Below are 15,257 nucleotides of genomic sequence, written 5' to 3'. Positions count from 1 at the left end.
CAGACTTTGCGTGACAGCAAGTTGGATGCCCCTTTGTCTAGTCGCACTCGTTCTGGCTCTCATGGTGCCTCTTATGCGTCAGATTGTTATGCATTGGCTGTTTCTAGTATGTGCGATGAAAGTGAGCCTGTTTCATTTGATGAGGCACAAAGTTCAGAAAATTGGATGGCTGCTATGCAAGCAGAATACGATGCTATTATGAAGAATGGTACATGGTCTTTATGTGACTTGCCCCCTGGCAAGAAGGCCATTGGCACTAAGTGGGTATACAAATTGAAGCGTAAGCCTGATGGCACAGTGGATCGCCATAAGGCTAGGCTTGTTGCAAAAGGTTATGCTCAAGAGAAGGGCATTGATTTTGATGAGACTTTTGCTCCCACATGTCGTATGACCACTGTTCGTAGCATCTGTGCATTAGCAGCTCATAATGGTTGGAATGTACATCAGCTGGACATAAAGACTGCGTTCTTAAATGGAGATTTGCATGAGGAGGTGTATGTATCGTAGCCTCGTGGTTTTGTTCAAAGAGGGCAAGAAAACAAAGTATGCAGGTTAAAAAAGGCTTTATATGGTTTAAAGCAAGCTCCACGAGCTTGGTATGAAAAAATACATGCATATTTGACTGCACATGGGTTTCAGAATAGTCCAACAGAAAGCACTTTGTTTGTTAAACGTGTGGATGGTGTACATCTAATCATTGCTCTCTATGTCGATGACATGCTGCTCACAGGACCAAATGAGAGTCATATTGCTGATTTTAAGGCTGATTTGAATGCCTCTTTTGAGATGTCAGATTTGGGGCATTTGCATCATTATTTGGGGATACAATTTAAGCAGTGTGATGGAGGTATTGCTTTGTGTCAGACAAAGTATATTGAAACATTGTTGCGGAGATTTGGCCTTGAAGACTGCAAGCCTATTGCTACTCCAATGGAGACAGGTTTGAAGTTGAGTCTTCATGATGCTGGAGATCACTTTGATGTCACACTCTATCAGACAACTGTTGGTTGCCTCATTTATGTATGCATTACGAGGCCAGACATTCAGTTTGCAGTCTCACAGGTGAGCAGATTTATGCATAGCCCAGGCATTAAGCATTGGCAGGCAGTGAAGCGTATCTTTCGCTATTTGAGTGGTACTCGGCATCTTGGGTTGTTTTATCCCAAGGGGGGATCATTGCCGCCAGATTTACATGCTTTTTCAGATTCTGACTGGGCTGGTTGTTATGACACACGCGTGTCCACGAGTGGTTTTTGCTTCATGCTTGGAAGCTCATGCATATCATGGTTGAGCAAGAAGCAGCCTACTGTGGCCACTTCTAGTTGTGAAGCTGAGTACAGGGCAGCTTTCACAGCTACGGTTGAGTGTGTGTGGCTCAGACGCCTTATGGCTGATTTGGGTGTTGGGCAGCCATCTGCCACCACCATCTTCACTGACAGTCAGAGCGCATTGGCAGTTGCGCGGAACCCAGTGTTCCATGCTCGTACGAAGCACATTGAGGTGCACTACCATTATGTCAGGGAGAGACTCTCTGCAGGAGAGATCAGTTTGGCTTATGTGCCAACACAGGATAACCTTGCAGACCTTTTCACAAAGGCTCTGCCTCGTGAGAAGTTCGAAGCTTTTCGCAAAGCTTTGGGCTTACTCCCTTTTGTGGATTCGTCCACATAGCTAGACACTTCCCTATACATGAGTGCTAGCTCTTGTTCACCGCATCACTCCAGGGGGGATTTGTTACCATATTATAGTAGTGATGTGTGTGAACACACTTAGGACCGCCGGGGCACTTTTTCCCTCACTAGGAGGTTTTTTCCCCCGTGCATTGTATATACGCCCATTATCTTCTAGGGCTTGTTATCTTTCATTTTTGGCACTCATAATACACTACTGTGTTGTGCTCAAGCTTCCTCATCTTCTTGAAGTTGTGTGTGCATTCCTGCAACCCTAATTCCAACATTAATGTTGCTAAAGTCGTTTTGAAGAAAATATTTAGAGTCCATGGACTACTTAGAAGGATAGTTGGTGATCGACATGCTAAATTCACATCCCTCTTTTGGACTACTTTCTTCAAAGTTGTGGGTCCCTCTCTAGATCTTAGTATTGCCTATCATCCACAAATCAATGCCTAGATAGAGTGGGTGATCCATGTGAGTATCGAAGATATTTTTTAGCATTATGGAGGATGAGAATAAATTATCTACATTTGGTAAAATTTTCTTATAATGCATCTCATCGTCCAAGATAAGTCCATTTAAGGCATTTTATGGACAAAATTGTATCCACAAATCAAAGTGGAAGTATCAAAGCAAATGTTAAATAAAATGGATCATTGAATGTAGGCTGTAAAGAAGGACAACAAAGCTCCCAAGATAAACAAAAGTAGTAAGCTGATCTGAAGCGGGCTATCAGAGAGTTTGATGAAGAGATAATATATTCTTTCTTTGTGTGTGACCAAGAGAATCTCACTTTCCTTGGGAAAGTACAAGAAATTATCACCCAGACAAACTTACGAACTTTTGCTTCCTCGGTACTTGAAAATCCATAATGTCTTTTATGTGAGTTTATTAAAGAAATATGTCCCATATCTAAGTCATATATTGGTTGATGAGCAGGTTGCCTTTCCCACCCAAAGTCAAGTGGAATTGGTGATAACATTTATAGATCTAGCTCTCCATTACTATGGAGATGGTGATGGTTAAGTATGTGGTGGGTGATGCCTAAGTGCACACATGGGGGCCAATGTGTGTAGTTATGTCTCAACTCAATTAAGCTCTAAGATTGATTAACTTGGACGCATAAATAGAATGTTGCGATAGTGTGTGTGTGTGTGTGTGTGTGTGTGTGTGTGTGATCTCAAGTGTGGAGAGCACAAAACATGACCTTGCATAAAACTTAAGATGATTGAATTGCTTGGACAAGGTCTCCTTTTATAGGGTTTACAATATGTGATAGTTCACCTTTGCCACATGGCAAGATGCTCACTCTTGCCCTATCTCTTCAATATAGCATCACAATTTTAGCACCCCCCCTTGATGCTAGGAGGAATTAAATGGTTTTTGGATTCTACTCTACCTATGTTCCCCTATATGCTAGGATTACTATGACCCAAGATACAAGTGTACAACTTTCGCACTTCCTCCCCTTGGTACCAACATGGCTCTCAAGATGAGGGAAATATCAGCTTTGGCTATGGATTAATTCTAGCTTAGGTACATCATTGGTCCTAGAGGCTAGTTACAATGATTAGCATGCTTTATAGGTAGTAGGCGTGAAGCTTACAATTCTCCTACTTTAGAAGAGATGATCTATTGGAATATCTTGCTCTTTGGTTGATGAAGACTCCATTTTCCTGGTTCTTTTTATGGTGGAAATCTTCTTCTTTATGGCCAATATTTCCACAATAACCACAAACAAACTTAGGTTTGTGTGTATTATGACATTCATTTTTGGTGTGGCCAAGTTTGCCACAGTGGAAGCATCTCGGAAGCTTTGCGTTTAAAGATGGTGTGCCTTTTGATGATCTCCTGGCTTTGACATAGAGAGAAGTTTCTCTCCTATGTGTGTAATGGTGGCCTTGTGCTTAGCTTCATGCTCTAGCAAAGAAGATTCAATTTCTTAAAGTGTTTTTTCCACATTTTTTAGAGTAGAGATTAATGCGATAAGGTTTTTCATCCACACTATTTAATAAAACTGCAATAGCTTCATCATCAGGGATTTTCTTTTTGATAGACGAGAGTTGTTTATTGATGGCCATGAATTTGCTAGTGTGTGCCGCCATGGTGTCAGTCTCCACCTTATCAAGCTTGTAGAACTGCATAAAGTGGTTAATCTTGGAATGCTTGGACTTGGTGCCAAAAACCTTGTTGAGCTCATCCCATGCCGTCTTGGCTTCCTTGATCCTCCTGAAATGTGAAAAATGACGTTGTCGTCAAGGTTTTGAGCGATAAGGCCAGGCGCTTTTTGATTTTGAAGTGGATCCATCACGTGGTGGATGAGGTTGTTTCATCACCCTCGATAAAGTGCCATAGTCCCTTGTGCATAAGCAAGTACATTTTCTTGCTTTATCCACGTGAAGAACCCATCCCCACTAAATTTGGTGATAAAATCCACGTGAAGAACCCATCCCCACTAAATTTGGTGATAAAATCCACGTGAAGAACCCATCCCCACTAAATTTGGTGATAAAATACATGTGTTCCATGAACATGAAGGGAGGTCTTACCTCAAGCACAATTGTGTGCTACTTGGGCATTGTCTAGTCCTTTTACAAATATAAAATAATAATACTAATGTAAGATTTTTTTGTTTTTGTTTTTAATGCGAAACGGTGAGATAGTAAGAGACTTTTTTAATCGGTTTCTGCAGTCTCAACGTGGCAATGGCGAGAGCTCATTTAGCGATGGCGGCCTTCAATCTGTTTGATTTTGTGTGCTGCCGTAGCTCTTCTCTAATCTTCTTTTGTCGATCCTCCGTTGAGATAGCACATCTTTTGCTTGTGGTGCTTTGACAAGTTGAAAGATAACTCTCAACTTCCCTTCCACAGGGTGAAGCTAGTGGTATTAAACCAAACAAACTAGCTCAATACTAACGATAAGAACTAATGGAAGAGGATTAAAGACACTTATGCTTGTTGCTAACAGAGTTTTAATGATGTGGGTTATGATAAGAGAGTAATGAAAGGATATGGAGTGATTGGAGAGCTATGAACTTGGCTCTGATACCATGATAACATTTATGGATCTAGCTCTCCATTATTATGGAGATGGTGATGGTTAAGTAGGACTATGGTGGGTGAAGTGCACACATGGGGGCCAATGTGGGTAGTTATGTCACAACTCAATTAATCTCCAAGATTGATTAACTTAGAGGCATAAACAAAATGTTGAGATAGTGTGTGTGTATGTGTGTGATCTCAAGTGTGGAGAGCACAAAACATGAACTTGCATAAAACTTGAGATGAATGAATTTCTTAGAGAAGGTCTCCTTTTATAGGGTTTACAATATGGGATAATTCACCTTTACCACATGGCAACATGTTCACTCTTGCCCTATCTCTTCACTCTAGCATCACAATTTTAACAATTGTAACCACAAATAGTTTTGGACATCAAAGAAAATCCCCTTAGGAAACAGGATCTTAAAATGAAAGTTTTTCCTGACTGAGGGAGAATTCTACTTGGGAGAAAGAGGAAGAGTTAAGAAAATATTATTCCTAGTTTGCGAGATGAGGATATCTCTTATCTTCAAGAAACGGGGGAGAGTGTAAGATCCCTCTTTCCTTATCCTATGCACCTAAGATATTAATTTGTGGGTGCATATTTTAGTGAGAGAATATAAAGTTTTAAGATGAACATTTTAATGAGAAACATGGAAGATTAAGAAATTGAGAAATTAGAAAATAAAATTTAAGGTAAGTAATCAAGTTTCCATGTGCATTAAATTTAAGGTAACTAATCAAGTTTGCCATGGGTGTTAACCCATGACGGACACATACTATGTTTTACATCATTAATTTAAATATTCTGAGTCATGGGCCGGGCTTGTCGGTACCATATGTTAAGGATGAAGGGATTGGGTGATCGCCGATGAGAGGCGCACCTTGGATATCAGTAGGATAAGGGTTAGGGTCGGCCGGCCATGTATGGGCGCCCAAGTGTGAATGGCCAAGTCACCTATATGAGTCAAATGTAACCTAAAATCCTCATTCTCATGTGTTGTGAATACAAGAGTGCTCTTGCCTTATCTCCTTGTTTTCCTTCTCCTGCGTGTGTGAGAGAGAGAGAGAGAGAGAGAGAGAGTGAGAGAGCGATCGAGCGCACTGTGTAGCGGCACGGCGAGGCGGCGGAGAGGCGGTAGAGCGGCGACGGCGGCTCCTCCTTCACGGCTGCGACGCGGGAATCCTTCAAGGCGGCAGTTAAGCGGTGAGTGACACACCTTTTGCATTCTGTTTTGAGCTTGCCTTCCTGGTTGTATGCTTGCAGCCATTCGTGGCTCGCATACGGTGTTCGGCAAGTCCCCAGCTACGACCTGTGCGGCAAAAGCGCACATTTTTGGCGCCGCTGCCGGGGAGTTGCCCTGCACCAAGCTCCAGTTTGCAGCTCGGCTGCTGCGTGAAGTTTAATCTACACTGCAGGAAAGCGACTGTGTGTTTGTTGTTAAGGTGTTTTTGTGATTTGCAATCTGTTTCTGTAATTTGTCTTCTGCATTTCTACTATTTTTCCGCTCCGCGTGTGGGCGTGCATTCTGTTATCTGGTTTCTGCGTGCGAGAGGGATTTTTGAATCCCCAGATCTGTGCTGTGTGTGCGAACTGCGCCGCGGCTAAGGCTGAACCCTAAGGAAACCCTGGAAAACTTATCCCACCAAGGGTACTAGAGCCGGAACCACTAGAAAGCGTTTCAGTCTACGCAGGCTCACACCATCCCTCCACATTGGCATCTTGGCCTTCGGCTGGAACCCAAGGGAGTGCAACCCAAGATCCACGAATAGTGGATAGTGACTCATCCTCTGACTCAGAAGCCATGGAAGGGCACCCTACCAAGAACCCTGAGGAGACAAGCCAAAACATGCCAGTGTGGGCCCCACAACCTGGATCTAGCATGTTTAGTCGTCTAATAGAGACCTTTAGTAGAGCTACACGCTCTGAACATGCGACAAGCGAAGTAAATGAGGAAGGAGGGGTAGTAGATTCGCCATTCACATCTTATGTGGACCCTACCCTCCCAAAGAGTGTCCATGTGGATATTCTACCTACTTCGTTTAATGAGGGCCCTACTGAGCTACCAACTTCCGATGCTCTTCCTAAAGTAGAGGTCCCTAGAAGCCAACCCATAAGAAGTGACATTGCGTCCACTTCAAGAGAGCCGTTTGGCACACCAAGTCTAGATGGGATATTTCTCAATGAAAATTGGGAATATGATCTACACACAGAGACTCTAACTGACCTATACACAGGTTACACATACCATGTAGGTTGGTTAGAAGTCCTACGATCTACATCTAGCGCCACTAATCTAGAGGAGCAACAACACATGATATGTGAGGTGATTCATAGAATTATCCAAATTGAGAGGCAAAATAGGGGAGTGAACTTAGTTTCCACTGGCCCTATGAGGTTTTTGGATACGGGCAAGGCCAAACAACCAACCCTATCACAATTGGAGACTCCCTCGGTGAGTCCCATAGACCCTTCATATGTTGTTTCGCCTGGAGTCTCAATGCAGGTTGAGCCCACGAGTAGTAACTTTAGCTTTCCAACCTTGGCTCAACTTTCCATTAGGGAATCCGCAATGCCTACCCCAATGATGAGCATAGCTGAAAGTGCACTTGTTACCGCTGTAGTTAGTACGACACCGCTACCTAGTGGAACAGTACCTACAGTTGTGCGTGCCAGTGCCTATCGACCCTATGTACCTATCGCTACTCATGCTCAGGTAGATCCTACGCCTCTTAGTATGCCAATGGCGTATGCTCCACGACCGCCTTATCACCACCCTTATCCAAGAGGAGCTAGGTCTAGCCACATATCATATCCTACGTCATTTGCCAACCTACTCAGACCAACTCCAACTCCTATCAGCCAGGCTATCCCAGAAGTGCCTCCACCAACTATGCCTGCTCACCTAGGTGATCTCGCAGCGTTTGCTCAGACGATCGGACGATCTATTGCGGAAAACATGCGGGGTATGCCTGAGAGAGAACCTAGAAGCAAGGCAGTACAAGTGGCTAAGCTCACTCAAAACTTCAGTGGTAACGAGGATGTTAGGAAGCACATTGAAGTCTTTGAGCACGTGTGTGATTCCTTGGAAGAACACAATGAGCTGCATAAGTGTAAAGCCTTAGGCTTAACCTTGAGTGGGAAGGTCGGAGATTGGTATCGAACCTTAAGGGTTGAAGAGCGCACTCACTACCCCACTCTCAAGAGATTGTTCTTGAAAGAATACATACGCGAGGGTGTGCTTTGGGGGGTAGCATCTCAACTTCAAAAAGCCGAACGCGAGGAAGGGGAGTCAGTGAGAGACTTTATAAGCCGATTGAAGCATCTAAATTCTCGCTGCACTCCTGATGAACGCTTCAATAACAACCAACTCCTCGATAGATTCATCCGAGGATTGCGCCACGAGGACATTTACAATGGCCTAGTCATTAGAGGTCTTACAACGTGGGAAGCAGTCACTGCCAATGCAATCCAATTAGAAGACAACTTGATGATTGCAGGTAAAAAGGTGTCTTCAGAAACAAAATCCGTTAGTTCACAAGTATCTGGGCACGAGCCAATGACGGTAAAACCTATTGCCAAGGAGCCCAAGATATCTGAAATGTCTGTGACCGACCTTACTAAGGCTCTCCAAGAATACTTTAGGGGTAATCGAGCTCCTCAGAATAGCCATATGTACCCAAGGAGAGAGCAACAATGGTGTTCGGTGTGCTTAGGACCACATAGCACGAGTGAATGTCCCACATTCAGGGTTAAATTCAATGGGAATTGCAATGCATGTGGTAAGTATGGCCATCAATCTAAAGATTGCCTAACACTTAAGCGAATTTGGCAAACCAGGCACCACTAGCTTGGTCAAGCACACCTCAAGTACCCGCGCTAATGCCTGCACAACCTATCGAGCAACCGTCACAGCACATAGTTCCAAGGAATTCGAATGTAGTCTAGTCTGTGCCGTTACCACCGCCAGTGCTAGGACCACAACCTCCACATCCAAGGATTACCCCAATAAACCAGATGGGTTGTGAGTCACATAGTGCGTGTGGGGATTATGAAGAGGAGATAGACCCCACTGCTCCATACGGGATTGATACGTTTGAAATGATTCCCCAGTACTACATGGAGGATCATTTTGGGCAAGTCAAGCCTGTATATCAAGCGGCTGCTCTCGCCACAAGAGGGCAAAACCTTAACACCTTGGCAAGGAGACCACCTCTTTAATGCTACGAGTGTGGTGGACCACATCGTGTAGCAGAGTGCCCTAATAGGCTACAGAAGATCTCTACTCAGATGCAACCAAATCAAGCGAGCACATCGGGAATGCTGGTACTTACATGTAATCGTTGTGGCATAGATCATTTGATCGCTCAATGTCCACATAATCCTAATGCACCCAAGATTACGCCATTGAATTTGGTTGAGGTCACCAACCAAGCACGAAGAACCACACCCGTTGTACCCGCGAATGTAGTTACACGATCAATGCTTCAAAATCAAAACTACATTCTTGAAGAGAGGGATACTGCATCAATCGCTCAGGCAAAGAAAAAGAAAACACGACGAAAGAGATCGCTTAATGCCACGAGCTCCAAGCCCAGTTCAAAGACCAACATAGGGACAGGAGACGACCCCGTGTATATGAATGATCTTGAAGATGATTCCGATTCAATAGAAACCATGGGGACCAAAGCCACTACCCTAAGGGAGGAACCCACTCGGGAGCTCAATGAAGGAGAATCAAACGAGTACATAAATAAGGGAAAACCAAAGGAAACTTCCTCAGCCCCACAACCAAGTCAGTCAATGCCCTCTCGACCACCCAAACTGACTGAGACTCCCCAAGACAAGCCACGTGGGCCAAAAACCCTCAAGAAAAAGATTGGAACTTACCCAAACCCAGTTGAGGAGATTGAACAAGTGCAACACTTAAGGGGTTTGGTGGAAGAAACACAAAGAGAACTGGAGCCAAGAAAAATCAAAATCCCAGACACAGTGTTTCCTACGCAAGTTCAGCCTCACCGGACCCATAAACCGTTAGCTATACCTAGTATCATTCGGGAAGAAAGCGAGGATAGGACATCCGGAAGTGGGCAAACACCCTTCTTGCTGGAAAGAATGTTTAGTGAGGGACTGCATGACCCCATTGAAGAGGAAGTGATTCCATCTTCACCAGTCCCTAGTCAAGGGGCGATGTCTCGAAAAGTACCATTGAATGTGTCTAAGCTAATGGATTTCATGTCCTCTGAGATCAGAACCATGATCATATCCAAATTATACGGAGATCCTGAGCTATTCTTAGCTCTTCGGGCATTTCTCAATGGAGAACTAAAGGCGGGGCTACCACAATTTGCAAATATGGATAGACCCGACACGCTTCAAGATGAAGGAGAACATTGGGATCTACAACCCAACCTAGATGAAAACTCGGTCGTGGAAATACCTGTTAACAAGTTGCGACAGTACTTTGAAGGGGACGAATCTAATGCCACCCTCCCCATTACTACCAAGGGATTAACTCTAAAGGGAATCCTTGATGGTGGTGCTGGAGTGAGCATTGTGACTAAAAACTGTTGGGAATCTATGGGAAGGCCTCACCTTGAAGTCACAAACATAGTGGTTAAGATGGCAAATGGAACCATAGCTAAACCTATTGGAATGTTAAGGGACCTCAAGATCAAGGTCCTGGGATACAAGGTAAAACATACCTTCATTGTAATGGATTTCTCCAAGCATCCTATGTCATATCAAATGATCTTAGGTCGTCCTTTCATGAGGGAAGCACAAATGGTGCATGACTGGTCGAAAAACCATGTCTACCTACAATTCCAGGACTCTGTCATTCGAGTTGATCTTGAGAATGGTCGTGCACATCCTTTAGGAAGCAAGGTTATCATTGATAATCGATCGGATACCACTATTCACTCCGCCCCATTAAGGTATTGCTATACATGCAAAAAAGAGACTGATGATGGGAAGGATTCTCCTTACATGGATGTCCTACCGGGTATGACTGAGTCGGATAACGTGGATTGGGTACACTTAGCGGCAACCATAGACACATGGGGAAATAGAGGCACAAGCTGGGTAACACCTGACGGGCAAGATATGCCACCGTTAGTGCCAATGAACATGATAGGTGTTATGCACTTGACTCCTGATGATGAGAACGTGGCAAACTCCACTGACACTGACAGTAGTGAAGACTCAGACCAATGCAACTCTGAGTATGAATCTCAACAAGAAGAAACTGACTCTGAATGAGCCTGATGGGGGGGATAAATCAAATATTCACCCAAATGTGGAAGCAAGGTGCTCAAGGCCTAGGACAGTGGCCTCCTGCAGTTCATCCGAAAGTGAAGATCGACCGAGTGAGTCCGAATCTGATAGAAACAAAAATCAAAAACTTGGTAAGAAGAAAACGAGACATAAGCGCCAACGCTATCGAGCTAATGTACGAACTGCAATAAACAAGGAAAGATCCACTGCGGAATGGCTTAGTTATGTAGGAGCCATTGACGCTCATCGGAAGATAGCGGATAATTGGGGACAATACCTCCAAAGTGTCATGTGGTGTATTCCGCAACCTCATGACGTCGCCCAATTAGAAATCGAAGAGAAGCTGAAACTAAGTCGTACTGCAAGAAGGCGGCAAAACCAAGAGTTGGCTCAACAACAAAAGGAAGAGGAATTGAAAGAAAAAAGCTTGGCACAACAAGAACCAGTAGACTTACACCCCGCACCCGAGCATTTCAAATCATTCACCACAGGGGAACGTAAAGTAGTCTACACAAAAGCCCAACGAATGCCTACCAATGGGAGTAGCGGTGTCTACGATGGCCCTGCGGCGGTAGTCAAGGAGATAGACTTAGTAGATCCGGGTGAGGAGTCTAAACCAGTTTTTATTGCTCAAGACCTCACCAAGGCGGAAGAAGCTGCACTTACGAAGCTTCTTAAAGAATTCAAGGACATATTTGCTTGGACATATCATGATATGAAGGGTGTTCCACCCTCGGTGGTGCAACACACGATTCCAATGATTAGCACTGCTAAACCAGTCCAGCAACGTCCCTACCCAATGAATCCTAAGTATGCAAAGATTGTACAAGAGGAAATTGAAAAGCTGGTAAAATGTGGATTCATATACCCAATTGAGCACTCAGAATGGGTTTCTCCGATAGTCATCGTGCCAAAGAAGAATGGGAAACTCAGAGTGTGCGTTGATCTCAAAAAGGTTAATGCAGCCAACACCAGAAGGGATCATTACCCCTTGCCATATTCTGAACATGTGCTTGAAAGAGTGGCAGGCAAGGAGGCATATAGCTTTTTAGATGGGTACTCGGGTTACAATCAGATCACAATTGCAGACGAGGACCAAGCTAAAACAGCATTTATCACAGAGTTTGGAGTGTTTGCCTTTCGCGTCATGGCTTTTGGCTTGACCAATGCACCTGCAACATTCCAACGATTGATAAACACGGCCTTTAAGGAATATCTAAGGGACTTCTGTGAAGCTTTCTTAGATGATCTTTGTGTTCATTCCTCGTGGGACGAGCACTTGATGTGTTTACGAAAAATATTTGAAAGGTGTAGATTATATCGCATCTCCTTGAATCCTTTCAAATGCCAATTCTGGGTTCAACACGGAGTTATCTTAGGGCATATAGTGTCCAAAAATGGGATTTCCACTGACGAGAGTAAAATCAAGGTCATTCTGGAATTGCCACCACCCACCAACTACAAGGGAGTCCAACGCTTTATGGGCCACGTTGGTTATTATCGAAGGTTTATTCTATTCTTCGCCGAGATAGCTCGACCATTGTATAAGCTTCTCATCGAGTTTATTTGGACCGAAGAATGTGACCGTGCCTATGAGCTATTAAAGAAGGCCTTGGCGAGTGCTCCAATCTTGAGAATGCCTAACTGGGATTTACTCTTCCATGTGCATATTGATGCATCAAACTTTGCTATTGGGTGTGTTTTAACTCAACCTGGAGAACACAAGCTAGACTACCCCATTAGCTTTGCCAGTCGTCGCCAGTTGAACGATGCTGAGATGAACTACACCACTACGGAGCGAGAAGGGTTGGCAATGATATATGCAGTAAGGAAATTTCGTTATTACCTCCTTGCCACCAAGTTTGTTTTCTATGTAGATCATCAAGCATTGTTGTATCTGGTAAACAAACCATGCTCCACAGGAAGAATCACACGATGGCTATTGATTCTTCTTGAGTTTGATTTCACTGTTGTTGTGAGACCTGGCAAAAAACATGTTATGGCTGATCATTTGTCTCGCATACCTAATGGTGAGGCTCCTACGGGGGTTGATGATGACTTACCAGACACTTCTCTATTCATGGTGGAGACATTAATCTCTGTTTTGACAAAGACAGTTGAAGCTCATCGCACGGATTGGGATCTAAAGCTTTATGGGCCTATCGTACTGCGTACAAAGTGGCTATTAATTGTACACCATTCAAAATGGTATATGGCCAAGAAGCAGTCATGCCGTGGGAATTTGTCATTCCTAGTCTTCGTGTTGCTACTCAAGAGGGATGGGATGGTAATCCCTTAGTAGAGCGTCTATATATCCTTGAGAGGCTAAACGAAGAAAGACAATTGGCTGTATACAATGCCCTTGTGGAGAAGGATAGAAGGAAAAAATGGTTTGATCGCCATCTAAAGGACAAGGACATCAAGGTTGGGGATAAAGTCCTGATGTATGGAGTGCGAAATGAAAAGAAGAAGCTCAAATATGCTGGTAAGGGACCATATAGAGTATGTGAAATTACCCCGCAAGGTACCATCAGAGTGGAGACTCTCGACGGAGTTGAAACCATTGGATTCCTTAATGGGAGTAAATTCGAACGATACTATGACCCCCTGAGCCAGGAGGAGTTACATGCAATCCATCAAAAGAGGGCAGCTAAAGAACAAGCTGAGCTTAAAAAGATACAAGCGAGAGTCGAAGCCAAAGAACGTCAACAGCGTGCTAGGAGACAACGAGAAGCCAACTTGGGAATTACGCAAGTATTTTTCGAGGAAGCAGAAGAGGATGCACTGGAATCTGACCCACCTCTAAGATACCCAATTGAGTTACAGAGTCCTTACGGGGAGGTGCTGTACACTGCATTATTGGATACAGGAGCTCAACACAATTTGCTATCATATGGCGTGTGGTGTCAACTGGGAAAACCACCTCTATCCAAGAGTTCTATCTAAGTTCAAGGAATCAACAAGAAGAAAACCCCCGTCTCAGGAATTCTGCACACTCCGGTTGCCTATGACAAGGGAACCATAATTCAAAGCTTTTTGGTTATGCCAGCTGGCACCATGGAAGGGACTGTAATCTTAGGGCGCAAATGGATGATGGCCACCAACAAGTGCAATATCGATTGGGCAACCAGACAAGTCACAACGCAAGAACCAACACTAGGTCTGACCGCTCAAAATCCCGCACCTAAGTCATCCACTCAAATATTAGATAATGAAAAATCACAAAGTCCAGTGGCAAAACCATCTTCGATTGTTGGCCACCCCTCTAACGCTTCAACGCCAAGAGTGGAAATAGGCAAGGTGGTCCCTAAAGCTTTGCTTACTATGCCAAAGAGTACATACAAATGGGTCCCCAAAGCTTCGCTAATAGCTACTTCCCCTGCTCAATCTCGTTCAGCCACCACCAAGAAGCCTCGTAAAAGGAAAGCAGCCACCCACCCGAGAAAGGGCAATGTAACATCACGATGGATCCCTAAAAAATTATTAGTAGCCCAAGGGTACTACGAGGGAAGTGACCAGATTTGGGTCCCTAAACATAAGCTGAATCCCTCTACATCACCTGTAAAACCTTGCAAACCAATTGTTGCCACCCCAACGATAATTCAAGATCGTGGTAAGGGAAAGGTAACAGAGTGCTCCATACCACTTCTTCCAGAGTTAGTTTGGATTCCCAAACGATATCGATCACTACCACCTAGCTCAGGAAGGGGGGAGCCACATGAAGCTTCTAGCTCCTCATGCCACGCACACACTCATATAGAAGTTTCTACATGCTCTACACCTACTCTTGTCAACACCCAACAAAAAACCGATAAGTCTACGTCTCCCCTTGTAATAGTATCGTCGGAAACCATTTCCTCCATTCGTCAATGGGAGCGTACACTACCATCTCTGCAATTGGATGTGGCCACAAGGGTCATAAAGAGCTATCTGCCCACATCACAACCTATGACCCGCTGGGCAAATTGGTTCCAAGAGGCTGCAACATCATTGCAAATAATATGATCTGTCCAAGGAAAGGGGGAGCATGTACTCACGCTTGACATTTTAATGCTTCCTCCTTAACCTTCTCCCCTGACCATGTAATTGCCACCACACTGATGTGCCTCTCGAGGTATAGTGCTTGTTAGTTGATTGTACAGGTTAAAAACTTTGAGGTGGGTTTGCTTCCAAGTCCAGAGACTGCCACAACGTTCATCAAAATATATCTACATCAAATTGCAAGCTGTCTCGTCAAATCAAGGAGATCTCCAATTACAGGTGTAA

The sequence above is a fragment of the Cibotium barometz genome, chromosome 49, assembly GCF_041138505.1.
Source record: "Cibotium barometz isolate CiBa-2024 chromosome 49, ASM4113850v1, whole genome shotgun sequence".
NCBI lineage: Eukaryota > Viridiplantae > Streptophyta > Polypodiopsida > Cyatheales > Cibotiaceae > Cibotium > Cibotium barometz.
Note: the sequence above shows the minus strand (reverse complement) of the source record.